General features: G+C 42.9%; 1 long non-coding RNA gene across 2 annotated transcripts in view; it reads left to right on the top strand.

The window, feature by feature from the left end:
- The first annotated feature begins 3 nt into the window (after nt 1-3).
- Nucleotides 4-15,378, top strand: part of LOC146767913 (uncharacterized) — an 89,876-nt gene continuing 74,501 nt past the window's right edge. For both annotated transcript variants that reach the window (XR_014954265.1, XR_014954264.1), the window contains exon 1: nt 4-13,426. This is a non-coding gene — a long non-coding RNA (uncharacterized LOC146767913). The remainder of the gene's footprint in view (nt 13,427-15,378) is intronic.

Here is a 15,378-nt window from a genome sequence, read left to right as displayed (position 1 = left end):
AACAAAAAACAAACAAAAAAAAGCGGGGGGGGGGGAGGGGGGAGGGAAAAAAAAGCGCGAGCAAGAGCAGCAAGGAAAATCACCTCCTCCCCTGGTCCCCCCGCCCGCCTGCCTCTTGCTCCATCACATGAGCAGATCCCCGGACACGCCTTGCAGCATCAAACCGGGCTGATAAGGAGCGGCCAAGGGGGGCAGCGCCCTACCCGCCGCCGCTGCCGCCTCTCCCCGCCCCTCCCGGGCACCTTCGGGGCGGGGGCGCCGCCCGGCCCCGGCCCTCCCGCCGGCAGCGCGGCGCTGACTCAGCGCTTCGGCCCCCTCGCCGCTCTCCCGGCACCGGGACCAGCGCCCACCCGCCGGCACCCTCAGGGCTCCGGCCCCGCCGCGCTGCCCCTCGCCGCCGCGGGCCTCCTGCCCCGGGCGCTCTGCTCCGCGGCCACCAGCCCTCAGCGCCGCGTCCGGACCTCAGCCATGCTGGGCCTGCCTGAGGGATGCCCAGGTTTCAGAAGATGCAGAAATGTAGGGTCCCATGTCTTGGGCAACTTTGAAGAAACAAAACAAAAACAAAAAAAAAATCATGCCGCCTTTTTGGTTTTTGGACTTCTTTTTGTTTGTGGGTGGTTTTTTTGGTTGGTTGGTTTTTATTGTCATGCAGGATAGGTTCCCAGTTATTAATTCTTGCCAGATCCTGGCACAAGCAAGCAAAGCCAAGAACAGGGTAGTTTCTCTCCTAGCCCAAAATACACAAAGCATCTTTCCCGTGCCGCAAAAGCAGGACCACATGTATGTAGACGTGCTCTTACCTGGTACTTTCAAAGGGATCAGCAGTGAAATAGTGCACAAAATGAATTAAGCTAACCACAATGTGCCAAACTGATGGCAAACAGATCCATTAACTGTTCTTCACTGTAAGTATAAATTTTTTTCCAAAACATATGCATGTACCTGTCCTATACAGAGTTCATTATTAAAATCGAGACTGGTCTGAAGAATTCAAAGTACAGATACAATTTCTTTTATAACATTTAAACCAGTCCTCACCCACCAAAGCACTGTTTCATTCAGAAAAGAAAAAAAAAAAATTTTGAAAAAATTCCATTCTACAAAAAACCTAATATTCACATGCTGGTCAGTTTTTTCCCTTAAAAAATCAACACACATCAAGTCAATGACTGAAAAAGCATTTTCATCATCTTCCTTAGCTAATGCAAGAACCTACTGGAATTGTTTGTGTTCAGCAGAACAAAACTGGTGTTGTGGATCACAAAGTTGGGATAAATATCTCCCCCTTTCTGCTTGGTCTTCCTCATTTTCAGATGAGAGAGAGGAGATACAGGTCTGAGCTTTGCCTGAGTCCCTGTAGCAGAACTTACCCATAGCCACCCAGTAATTCTGGATCACCCACCAGCCAGCACTCACAACAGGGAGCAAGGAGCCTGTTCCCAGCCTTTCCTGGCTGTCATCCTTTGGTGTCCGTGTCTCTGGTGGAGAAAGAGCCAGCGCCACCTCCATTCCCCACCAGATTTGCCTTTCTCCCTGCCTTCAGCTGCTCCTTTGCAGGTGCACCTGAGAATGGAGGGCAGCACAACTGCTGCAGAGCTATCTTGGGTTCCCCTTCAGCTGTGGACCCTGGGCATAGACACGGAGGATTTTTGGGCTTTAGAGAGGGGAGGGCTGGCTGTGGGGCTCAGTGGCACACAGAGAAGTTGGGAACGGTGTGTGCCACGGGGAGATCAGGGTTTTGCCAGGGAGTTTCTCAAGAAGGGAAATGTGACATAATTCAAGATCTGTGCCACATCATTTCTCTTTTCACTGCTCATGGACAACAAAATGCTTTCTCTGCAAGGAGCTAGAGCGCTGCCTCCTTCCTCCCATCTAAACTTGCTCTTTAGTCCTTTTGCTTGTGCCTGGCAGCACCAGCTCTGTGCCCAACAGTCTCAGAGCAAAGATGCTGCAAGCGCTGCAGCTGAGAGAGACACCCCTCAATGCCCATTCACCGGTCATTTTCTGAATGCAAATTACTTTCTTTTGGCTGAAAGTCTTTGACTACATCTATTCAGTGAAATAAAGTGTGCTGGGGATGGCTTTCAGGTAATAAGGTTGAGCAGCACAGGGTGGCTTGTGTGTACACTGGTAACTTCTCCCCACTTTGAACCACCACATTTCTGCAAGCTTGCGATGCAGACAGCCATGAGCTATTGTCTATCCCTGTATAATCCCTGATATGGGCACAGATTCTGTCTCATTTCCTCTTGCACTTATGTATCTGCTTTTGTTTTCTTTCCTGGAGTACATCTAGCATAAGAACTTTTAAGAGAGATACCCAACATCTCCAGTCTTGTCCAGAGGGTGGTCGGTTCCCAGTTTGCCATTCTTGATGGTCTACACCCTGCCTGTACAGAAGGAATCACAATGAGCGACAAATCTGACTCTGGCCTTTGTCACCCTGTGTTTCCCTGTCTTCTGCCTCTGTGCTGGGGTGGCTGTTGCCCAGACCTCTACCCTGAAAGCTGCAACTGCCTCCTGCTGTATCGAAGTGTTGTTCAGGAGCTGTGTCTGTTTCTATTGACAGCCTTTCCCATGCAGTGCAGTCACATAACCTTCCTCTGGTCCTCTTGCAAAGTCACCAGGTGCTGGCACAGAGGCAAGAATATTCAAGCTGTTGCCAAAAGTATGCGTGCAGACTTTTTAGGATGAATCCAAAGAATCAAGAAAGATAATCATTAACGCTCTACTGGCATGTTATCTAGAATTATTTCCAGTGAAACATCTTTGAGGAAACTCTTAGTAGGCTAAGCACAGACCTTCCAAATGGCAGGACAATCTTTCAGCATTGCAGCTAGCACATGATTGTTTTAAAACTCCTCTGAAACCTGGATAACTTTCATCATGATATTTATAATGCAGAGTCTGTAGACAGGGTTTTATTTATTTACATTTAAAATTGTCTCTTTTCCAAAGGCATTTATGATTGATGTAACCACTGCTGATGCTTTTGTAGAGAAGAGACAAATCACATATCTCAGTCTGTGAACCTGTGTTGATGAAATACTTTCCTGCTGTCTTCCGCCCCATCCATGATTTTTGCCATGCACTCCTTCCAGCCTTGACTCTGTGGGTCCCTGCAAGTGGCCACAAGCTTTGCCACTCTGGCTGATCCTGAGGAGCAGCAAGGTGGGGATGGGAGGGCTAGTCCCCAGCATCCATAATGGGGAACAGGGCTGCCTGCCCAGCCGGCAGGCCAGGGGCTCCTCCATATCCCATCCCAGCTGGCTGTTCACAGGTTTGTATGAGGCAGTGGCTGGGAGCACTAGCAGCTGCCTGGAACCCTGTTTACATGAAGGCTCTTGCTTCCTTTATCAGTGGTGGAGCTGCATTGGGATATTTTTGGCATAAAAGCTAAGTGGAAACATATCGTGTAAGTGTTCTCAAAATGGGAAGCTCTCAAGAACATACCTTAGATCTGGATAGAGAATATAGTGCTCTGACTTCACCTCAACTGTATTTACTGCAATCTTCAGCTTTTTCTCCCCTCTCTCTTTTCCAGTTATGAGAGGAAGTTCTAGGATGTTCTTAGAAATACATGGATATGCCTAAGGAGCTAATGTGTATCAGACAAACAAAATACTGAGTGTAAAAAGAAGAAAATTACAAAAATAACAGTATAAAAATAGTTGTTTTACAAGCAGAATTGATAATGCCATAGTAAAAAATAAGGAAAAATGAATAAATTTTGCTGGTGAAAGACTGTTTCTTTACTTCCTGTGAGTTCACATATCCCAGAAAGATCACAGTGATAGATAAAATGAGCTGAACCTTACATCAGATAGGTTCACATCACAGAGATGATCTGTATCAGAAAAGACTTTATTCATGGATAAGGACACATATCTGTGTGTTGCACATAACTAAATTGGCTCCTCACACTGTGCAGTTTAAAAATAATGTTAGTAGCAGAAATTGACTTCAGTCTTGAATGTGATTATTTATTTCAGTAAAGGCCATATATTTGTGCAGCAAGTGTGTCATTCAGTGAGTAGTTGCACATTACTGTAGCACCCAGAGACCCTTGTTGGACATCCCAGAGCTGTTTCAGGAGTGAGACACCCAGTCTATAGTTTTCTCTAGTACCAATCTGTCTCTACTAGATCTCTACTACTCTCTCTACTACCCAGCCTGTGATTTCTCTGTAGTTTTCCTGTGGTTTCTCTCCTCACCAGTTCTTCACTTGTTCTGTTCTTCCCAAGAGGTGTTGACAGATATGGTAAGCTTCAGGAGTCTAAATGTTATCATCTGCCCATGGACAGTTCTTTACAGGGACATGGGACAAGGCAAGAGACTGCAAAAGTCCGTCCCATTAGGAGTTTGGCTGAAGAGATTCACAGCATGTCCTGGGCACAGCCCAAATGGTCTCCTCTCAAACCTGTAAGAACTCTGATTATTGGACAGGCTCTGATCTGTCTGTATAAATATATTGGTGTTTCCAGGAGGCAATGTTTGGTGTCCTGGTTTGGGTGTTCAAGCTTGAAGGTAACCGTGGATGAAATTTTTTTCTTAAATGAGGAAGAAAAGTAAAATTTGGCTTTATAAAGAAGGAAAAGAAATGTATCCTCTATGAGTTCTCATTTCATTAAAAAAAAAAAAAAAAAAAAGAAGGAATAAGCTCAAGGGACTGTGTTTCATCATTCCCCTATAATGCCAAGTGATCCACTTTCCAGCTGAGGAGGGGAAGGATACAGTCAGGTTGTAATTATCAGTATAATAGTCATGCAGTGCAATAGGAGAACAAATAATGTTGCGTGCAGGTGCAAGGAGACACCATCTTACAGGCAAGCTTAGTCACAGTGTCAAAAATGGAAGAATGTGACCTCCACAGCAGTGTTTTATCTGCTGCACAGATAAATGCATCTCACCCAAGAAGCCTTTCAGGCAGTGCTCTGAGGAAATTCCTCATCAAGGGAGGAATGCCCAGAGGAGAGAGATAAAGAGGCATAGAAGTTACCCCTAATGCCATTATCCCATTGTCCCAGCAGCAGGTGAGTGAGGCTCTTTTGTCTTCAAGAGGAGACCCCTGTGGCTTGGGACTGAGCCCAGTGACTGCTTAGAAATGCCTTGGCACTACTGATACTATCAGGAATGGCAGAGTTCAGAGCCAGCAGGTTCTAAAACACCACCCTGAAAATTAAATTGGAATCTGGAGTGGATTTAGAGAGTAGATTAGACTGGGGGGATCCTCCAGACATCATCTAGTCCAATCTCTTGCTCAAAACAGGGTGAGCTTCAGGCTTACATGAGGGTGTTTGGGGCTTTGTTCAAGTGAGTTCTTGTTCCTGCTCCCCTACCACCCAGTGCCTGCCCCACATGTGCACATCAGTAGGTAAAGAAAACACCTTCCCTCTGTCACCAGCAGCAATAAGCTTCCAGTTACTGCTGCTGAGGGATACCCATCTCTCACAAGCTTGGCTGTCACCCTGAGATGCCCACCCTTTGCCTGCAGTTTCTGCCAAGCCTCTGTATCCCCATCTGCTCTCCCAAAGGCTTGGTGACACAAGCAGGCTGTATCTTGCCAAGGGGAGACACCCACTGCTACCCCAAAAGGCAGCCACTTGGACAGACACATCCCCCTTAGGAGCCCTGTCCCATAAATAAGAACCAGGATATGAAGCTGCTCTGTGCACTCTCCAGACCCCTGGCAGTTTCTCATCATGTTTTGTGGCTCCTGGCTGAGCCAGGAGACATTTGCAGTGTGAAACTGCATAAGCCATTAAATTCTTCCTCCCTCCTTCTACCCCAAGCATAGTCAATCCACCTGGGAGACATTTATAGCTGTAGGTAGGAAATGGCAAAATGTTTAAAAAGAAACACAGACCACTGAGATTTTGTCTTAGTACATTCTTCCTCTGGCTCGAGCAAGCACTGTCCTGCCCTGCTAGTACCCACCCAGAATAATTTCCCTAGACTGTTTCCTCTTGATATGTCTATTTGCAGCTTACCTCTGGATCTCCACCAAGTATTATTTACTTATCTTTGGCTTTCCCATTTAAACCTATCATATTTATAAGTCATCTTTCAGTACTGGCAATGGTCATGACTACCCACCTCCTCAATTTGCTTTTGAGATTTTCAAACAGGAGCATCTGTGCCCTATGCTGCTCCTGATGCCTGGAGGAAACATCCTTCAGAATCTTCATTGAATCATGCCTTTGACATGTCATCTACAGAAAATGGGACAGCAGATAGGTAGCAGTGTGGCTTACCTATGACTACTGATTACTCAGCAACATTATTTTCTTATTTCCTTGTATCCCTTCATGGGCCCATCCCTATCTATTGCAGACACATCAGGTTTCCCCCAAGAGTTGGCCCTTTTCACTTAACTCCTCACCTGCATGATGTCTGTCAGCCCAGGCTGGCAGGGGGTGTCAAGGCACAGGGTGGCCCAGTGTCCCTGTTGGCAGAGGGGTTTAACTGGTGAGCCCCCCATGTCCAGGGGTGGTCCCCTGCTGGGCAATGCCTCCTCCCTTTCCTGGACTGGTGCACATGGTCACTGAATTGAGGAAAGCCACAAGATGTGCTGTTTACACTACATTATAGTGGGATTGTAAATTTTCAGATGCAAGGAAAGTGCTTTTGTTCTGGCCAATATAATGCCAGATATAAGGGGGGTCTGGTGTGACTCAAAAAGCCTATTTCTGAACTAATACAAACAATAAATATCCCTTGGTCATTCATAATTTTTAATTTTTGTTGTGAGCAATCCATAGCAATTCTAGTCTGATCAATTGACTGACAAAGTACAAAACAGCACCTCAACTTTTAACTTTTTAACTTTCTGCCAACATGATCAAAAATAAGCTCACTCCCACAAAAATAACCAGAAGAAAGATAGCCAGAAAGATAACCAGCATCATTCAGACTTCTATATAATGCCCAAATTGAGACTTGAGCTCAAAGCATTTTTAGGCTCTTTGCTGTCAAGGCACATAGAAAGGTCTTACAGATGTAGAAAGGCTGGAAGAAGTAGAACAAGTATAGGTAATTTCTATAGTTCTGGTTTTGTCTTAGTTTGTAGAAGAAGGCACTAGCACACGTGACAGGCAAAAACCTTCAGCAGCAGTGAGAAAAAGTTAGAACCATCTTCAAACTCTGTGTGGGTCTGTGTCTTTGAAAACAAAAGTCGAGAGTCCCTGGTGTGAAGACAGTAGCCTTTCAGTAAAGTACCATGTACAAATGTAAAATTTAGATCAACTTTTCCAATTTTTACACATAAAAAGGTAACAAGCTTTTCTCTGTGGGTCTCCACCTTTATGAATTTATAACAATAGTAGCACAGATTCAGCCCAGCCAGTAAATGGTTTCTGCACCTCGACTGTAACAGGAGGGACAGTGACCCAGCTGGTGTCATTTCAATGGCTGGTCAGGCTGCCACTGCACTTGAAGTGATCCTTGATAAGATTTCAAGTGAAAGGAGGGAAAGACAGAAAGAAAGAAGGCAAGGAAGCCTCCCCCACTTCAAATTCTTCAGGCTGACCTGTCAGCTTCTATGTTACTACATTTGGACTTGAATTTCTTGCCAAGGTCAGAGCAGATTAGAAGCTGCTTTCATATCTGACAGAAATACTACTCCCCGGTGAACAAGGGGGTGTAGCTCCAGCATCTTTAAGTGGAAAGAAAAGTTCAGTCTTCTCCAGTCATCAGTGTGGAGTGCACAGGGGCCTCCCAGTATTAACTCTGGTCAGCACCAGCCAGTCATCTTCTCTCTGTAATCCCACATTCTCCCCCTCTCTGCTTGGACCTGAGCTGTAGACTCAAAACCATGACTGAAAATACCAGAAAAACAGTGAGATTTGAAGGATCATATGATCATCTCATGATCATCAGTATTTGTTTCTTTTTATGCTCTTTGTGGGAAATATATACTACTTTTTTCTAAATCACCCTTAAAACACAACAGCAGAAGTATGTGCAGCCAGGCAAGAGTTTGATTTCAGGAGTGACCTCAGGACTCACATTTCCTCTTGCCTGAAGCTCAATTCACATTTGTAGGGAACTTGCTCAGTGGGAGACATGTTTTTCTTAAATGTTCGACAGCTGCATGGAAACTAGGCAGCAGGAAAAACACAGAGGCAGGCAGAGGATAAAAATAATAATATTCTCTTACCCCCTTGTCTTTTAAAATTTTGGTTCCCTCAAATAAAATGCAAGGAAATCTGGAAGTCCTGATGTGATGAGACTGAGGCACACTGGATGGTCTTGCCAGAGGTCATAAAGGAGCCTGAACAAAGAACAACATGCATCATTCAGCCATGTTTACAAAAATGTCTAGCTCCACCAGAATTAGTAATTGCATACCAGAATGCTGAAGTTTTTTTCAGTACAAAACTAAAGAACACAGGGCTGAGAAAACTCGATGTGAAAACAAAAAGGATTATAAAGTCTTTAGAGCAGACTGGCAAAGTAAGAGGGTTTGCTGAGGAAAATGTCTGGAGAAGATTTCAGTACCAGAAAAGGAAGAAGGCTATAGTAGTCAACAGGTGACCACAAATCACTGAAGATCAGTGTTAACCAGAGATTTCCTTTTGGCCACTTGGCTTCCCATATGTCATTTTACATGACACAGACTGAGCTTGCACCCCTTTTATTTCTCTGCCTCAATGATAGTTTACAGCAATGAGAGGGACTGCTCAGAATAATTCAGAAGAAATATTTCTCTGGTTTACTTTCCCTGTGTGAGACACCTCACTTGGCTAGAAATCAATCTTTGGTGCATCTCACAACCAGGAAGGAAGGGGAAATTATGAAAGAGAAGATAATAAGAAAGCAAAGAGGAAAGAGAAGCAAAGAAGCCAGGAGTGGCAGAAATCAAGAGATATAGGGATGGTTATGGACTCCAAAGACAGCAAAGGGCAGGTAGGAAGAATCAATGAAAATTAGTGAGACCCAGAGAGAGCAAGGAATGAGGGCAGAGAAAGCAATTTTTTTCAAAAATACAGTGTTTGGTTGAAAACTGAGTGCAAAATAGTCACAAAAATTTTAACCTAAACTGATACCATATCAGTAAGCACTTTTTGGACAAGATCAGGAGTTATTATTGCCTCATCAGTATGCCCGTAGCCCTTTGCTGGGTCGGTGGGATGACCGCTCTCTTTGCGCCTGCCCATGTGTGGTGGTAGTGAGGGATGAAGATAAGGCTGACAGAAATTAGTCCCTCTTTATCTGGCCTGGCTCTGGCTGCAAGACTAAACAAACTGAAAATACTCCTTAAAGGTGATAGGTCTTCACAAAACACAATTAACTTCAAGATGCCCTTTCAGGAACCAGCAAGACAATTCGGAACATGCAGGGTTGGTTTATCCTAAAAGGAGTCAGTCTCTCAAAACACAGAGAACTCAAAAGCAGACATGACTGTCAGGCCATGGGGAGGAGCATCAGCTGTGTTTCTCTGGCCCCATGGGAGAATGGGTGCTGGCAAAAGCCAAGATTGGGGGGAAGAAGGGGGCTTTATCCTTCAAGTGGTTCATAAATAACTTCCATCTGATGCTGGAGAGGCAATGACTTGGGGACCAGAAATGTTTCAGATAAATACTTCTTCTGTTATAGAAGTGCTGCATGTTCCAGGTGTGGCAACAGCCCTCTGAGGAAAGCCAGACCAGGTCCCAGCATGGGTGCTAGCCTGTAGCTTGTTTCTTATTGAATTAGAAGTTGTAAAATCACCACTGTAATTGTCAATAGTGGCTTGAGTCTCACCCTGTGATGGTAGCATAAAAAAAAGCTTGTCAGCAAAATATGAACCCTCTTGCCAAACTTAAAAGCAGTCCTTTTGTATTATTCTCCTCCTTGGTTTCAGACCTGTGGTCAGATTTAAGTGGCTTCATGCAGAAGCTCAGTAAATCCCTTTGGCCACTCTATCCAACAACCTGCAAACTGCTAATTAAGAGTATGAGCACTCAACATGGACACTACATGATAACAAAACTCCAGGAGACTTTACCAAACTTTACTCTGAAAAGAAATCAGTCCTGAACTGAATTCCTCCCCAGAAAAGCTGAGTGTGGGACTGGAGCATTCCCAGAGGACTCTCAGCTGCATCAGAGACATGGTCTGTGCCTCGTAGATGTTCCTTAGCATGAGCTCTTCACAAATGGGTGCTCACATGACATGGAAGCCCATCAGCAGGGCAGTGGGTCTCCTTAACGCTATTCCCTGTGTGGGTACAGCTGTCCCTGTCACTTGGGAAGGTTCCCTCTCCACCAGCACCATCATAGGTCCAAGTTGTCCTTCTACCTGGAGGCTGGAAATTTAATGCCTCCTTTATTCATTATCAATCTCTTCTCAGTGCTAACATTGCCCAACCTATATTGAAATAAGTTGTTATTAAAACTTGTAATTACTCTTTTCAGGCCTGAAGTGCTGGGCACATGTGAAAGTCATAGATGATAAGTTGTGTTTTGCATGGATTTTTAATTTTGGTACATCTTTTCAGTACCAAGCTGGGCTCCCACAATCCTGAGCCCTGCATTTAAATGATACTTGTGAGCCTCAGCATGGCTGTGTGCTGCCCATGGAGCTATAGACAGAGGTCAACCAGTGTGACAAAAATTACAGGTTAAAGCCAACCCCTCTATCCTGTCAGCTTGTGACTGTGAAGTCAGGAGTGATGAGAGCAGAGGCGCTGTCTCATTGGATCAGACTAAAGTCTCTTCAAGTCCACAGTGTGACGCTGATGCTGTTCAATACCAGATTACTACAGGGGAAAAGATCTCTTAAAGAATGTTTATGGAATCACTTTATATTTCAAAGGCTATGGTTTTGCTAAGCTCTGCTGTGTAGTGGCTGACAGAATCACTAGGTTGCTTTTATTTTTTTAGCTCCCTTACTATGTATTTTAAATCTGATTTCCAGAAACAATAAATATATTTGGAAGCTACTTCAGATTGCGTTTTTGTGGTATCTGGAAATGAAGCTGGCATTGGAAAAAGTGGTAATATTTTCTAAAGTTTTAACCACCCTCCATCTAACACTATGTTAGACGTATTTTTGCATTTTAATCTGTAATTCAGTGACTGCTACATCTGACTAAACTACTTTGAACATTAATTTCAAATCCATTGATCATTACCCCAAAGCACTACCTGCCATACCCCAAAAGTAATGTGAAACAGGTTTATAAGCAATATTTTTTTTCTGCCTGAACATCCACACTGAAGTATCAAACAGATATTCAGATTATTCCTCTGTCCCAAGGGGTTTTTCCCATGATTGTCTGATCCCTTTCAATCAAGCAGGGTGTGTGCATCAGTCCCAAAGGCAATGTAAAGCTGACCAGAGCCATATTTCTGCAGATGTCCCAAAAGGCACAGGCAAGAATTCTTTTCCCCTCTGAGGATCAGAAATGCTGCAGGAGTTAATTGACTTTATATGGATGCTGCAGGCTTCCCATCCATCAGCAATAAGAATATTTTTTTCCAGGGATGGATGGTTGTGCAGAGGTAGAAATTCCATGCAAGTAGGATAGTGCTGGCTAAAGGATTCCCTTCTCTCATGTTCCCATTCTCCATGACAGAAGTACATGCAGCATCAGTGACACTTTCAGTATATAAAGTATTCTCATATAAATGTGTTAATTCTCTTGCATTCTCCTTGTAAGGCTTGGAAGCATAATTTTTAGTTCTGGGAATTTTTATGTGGGGGAAGCAGTACCCCTAGCTTTTGTCAGAACTGCTTTTTGACTATGAAAGAGAAGTTTGGTTATTTGATATGTTTGTAGATGTAGGGTAGTCCTGCATGAGAGAGCAAATGCAAACCGCCAACACAGAGATGCATACAATGGTTAACTGCATGTAGTGTTGGTTATGAGGTGTTAGTTAACTGTGGTGTCCTGTTGAACCATGGCCCTGCTTCAACCATAGAATCATAGGAGTGGAAAAAATCATATAAAATCACCAACTTTGCCTCTGACCTAAGGGAGGATCGACTGTAACTGAACTATTCTTGACTGCTGCTCATCCGTCCGGTTCTCAAAGACCTCCAGAGATGGAAACATTTCAGTTTCCTAAAATAATCTCTCCACACTCCACAGTGGAGCCTGGAACTTGCACAGCACCCCATCCACTTCTGTGGGAGGGCAGGGATCTGCCCCAGACTCTGTAACACACAGAGAGCCTTAGAGAAAGGGAGTAAAAATGTTTTCTGCTCTTGGACTGTGCTACAAGACAGTACCACCACTCTTGTTCATAGATTTCACTCTCCTCCTTACCCTGATCTCTTCTGCCAGATCCCCACAAGATGATGTGTTGCTCCCCCTCAGCTTCCTGTCATGACTGTGATGTGAATTGAATCCCTGAGACCACCTGCATAAGGAAAACACCTGCAATTCCCCTGGCCAGTGGCAAATAGGGGTCATGGACAGGAGCAGGGGAAGGGAATGATGTCCAGAGAAGGATGGTTGGAGTGGTTTCACTGCGTATACTGCCGGTGTAAATGCTCATGGAAGGGGATCTAACATTTCTCACTAGGTAACCAAGAGCAACTGGTCTGAATTGGAATATTCCAGAGATATTGTTATTCTTCATATAGTCTTCCAAAAAGCCCCTACACTTGTGCTTCAGGGACTCCTTCACCATGCATGTGTACAAGGAATCAATCAGAGCCTCAGCTTCAATAAAACCATTTCAGATCCCTTTTACAAAGGATGTCAGTCTGTGTCATGAAGCAACACATTACTAAAAATACCTTAAATTAACTTTGATCATAGTAACTCAAAGTCATTGAGGTATTTCTGAGTAGCCAAATTTGCTCTTTTTTCTCTTCCTATTGAACTTTGCATAACCTTCCAAAAAGTAGAACTTACTTAGACCGTTTTAGGAAAGTGAGAAATAGTACTGCCCTCAAACCCCTCCTGTGGTGCTTTCTGGTGATGTTTTGTTCTTTAGGAGCGTTTCACAGCAGAGATCTGATCCTCAGCATTGGTGTTTACAGTGGAAGAGCTGCCAGAGCCATAAATACAGAGACTAACGAGCACAACTGTGCTCCAAATGTTTCTTTGTGAATCACACATAATTTTCTTATCCAAACTGAGGGAACATCATGTTGCTAATGCAGTACACAAGGTCACTTCAAATTGTGAAGTAAAACTTGTTTTCCCTTTGCTGGTTTGACTTTCAATGCCATCATGTTCCAGGTCTGAACATTGTTCTACACTGTCTCTCTTGTTAGTTTTCCAGCTATCCTGGATGGGAGGCATTTGACTATCCCTGACCAGGAAAAACAAATGGGTTTAGTCAGAGATTATCAAAACAATAAAGATTTTTTTTTTTAATACCACAAAATTTTCTGTTTGAAAGGAAATATTCCAAGATGCTTTGCATGCATTAGGCACGTCCCTGCTCTTCTCAGTAACAACTGCAGCATAGCTAGAGGAGTTGCACAGGTGAGTGAAGCTAATGGATGGGTTAACATAAATGTTTGTTTATATCCCTTCACTCTTTAGCCACTGGGTTATATGAGATGCAAATCAGGGTGGATTCAGCAAACATTTTCTCAATTTTAATCATTTTTCCAGTATGTCTAGACTGAATAGGAGCATCCATGGCTCTCTGCTTGAGCATATGAAGCAGATGAATAATTTAGGTATTGGTTATTGAAACCTGATGCAAGATGCAAGTAAAATGGTGAAAAACCAAACAGCTGAGTACCCTGTTTTTCATAGGACATCCTCAGTTACAGTGTGATGTCCCAGTGTAACGTTCTGTGGTATTTATCCAGGGAGGAAATACTTTGGAGCATTTCATTAGATAAAAATATGCAGCCAAGAAGAATTCCAGCAAATAGTAATGCTCTGCTACAGATATGTAATATGAATAAAAGACATTGTTCAGGAGGGTCTCTGCAAAAGCAATCGTAATCCTCTTAAATTTTCAGGCTCTTGATACCTATTCTTTCTGGTCATTACAAACTTAATAATTTTTTTTTTAAGTATATCCAGTGTTGTGGGGTAGGATCTCTGGAGACAGCAGAGACGTGAGATGATGTGTGGTTACTACAGATGCTGTTAGTCTTCAGTTGAAGGATTTGATTAGTGCCTGTAAGAGCTCTGATTTTATAATGCTGTCCATCTTTCAGAGAAAAAAAACCCTTTCATAAGCTCTGACCCAGTTGTAACAGAAACCAAAGTAGAAAATTAAACTCTGAATGCACAGAATAAATATGGTTCTGTGCAATTTTTCTTGATTGACCATTAGTTTCTGGAGATTTTCTTACTAATTTTTCTCTTGTGTAAACAAACATGGTGAGAGAGTGCCACATAAAATTTAATGTCAGTATGATTTAAAAAAACCCAAAGGTTTAATTTTTTTCTCTCTCTTTTTATTGGTTTTGTTTTGTTTTGGATTTTGTTTAATTCTATTTGTTTAGGTTTCAACAAGCTTTGTTGTGCTTGCAATGCTCACACTGAAATACTTTGTTGGGGCAAGAGAGCCAGAATTGGGAGGGACAGCATAAAGTTCAGTTACAAATAAAAATTAACTTAATGTCTGTTTACAAAATCTAGGCAAAATAAATAAGGAAACTCAGGATATTATTAAATAGGAATTAAACAGTCAGATTAATTAATTTTTAAAAGTCCAATAATATAAAGTTTTTTAACAGAGTCTTTAATCTGGCAACTTCTCTACTCAGGAATGTACTGCTGCAATCCAGAAATGCAGAAAAGCATTACATGTGTTAATAGTTTAACCAAATCAGGGAAGATATTTGAAGATATCTGAAATATTAATTGCAGGAGATAAATCTGTCATCCCAGGCAAAGCATGATGATCTTGTGAAGCTGGAAATGTTACATCTTACATCTTGGTCTGAGAGCTACCTTTTGCACAAACTTGAATATAATCACCTGTGGTTCACAAAAATTAACTAGAAAATAACATCTTCTGAAAAGGTGAACAGAGAGACAACTAGAGGGGCAGAAAGGGGAATGAGTGTTTCTGCAGCTAGTTTCAGGCAACCCTTTGAGATATGTAAGGAGGATTGTTGTATGATTTTGTAGATATCCTTCAGCCCTGTGTTTCCATCTCATAAGTATCTGTCTGTGGGTCAGTTTACTTTTATTAGCTTGCCCAGATAAATATTAACTCTTATACTACTTTTCCACATGCATTTATATACTCTTGTTATACTCTCGTATGCTGTGTAGTGGTTTTTATTTTATAGCCATGGTAGCTTTAAGAGTTTAAGCAAACTGTGAGTTGAAGGGCATAAGTACAATTTCATTAGACTAAACAGGTCTTTCATCATATAAGTTCCTCTTCGGAGCTACATTAATTTTTTTAATTAAAATGCCATTTGAAATTAAATGTTTCTCTTCAGCTCTAGTAATTGTTATAT

This window comes from Lonchura striata, chromosome 3 (assembly GCF_050655825.1).
Source record: "Lonchura striata isolate lonStrDom1 chromosome 3, ASM5065582v1, whole genome shotgun sequence".
In the NCBI taxonomy this organism is placed as follows: Eukaryota; Metazoa; Chordata; class Aves; order Passeriformes; family Estrildidae; genus Lonchura; species Lonchura striata.
The sequence above is the reverse complement of the archived record's forward strand: the minus strand, read 5'-3'. Positions and strand labels throughout refer to the sequence as shown.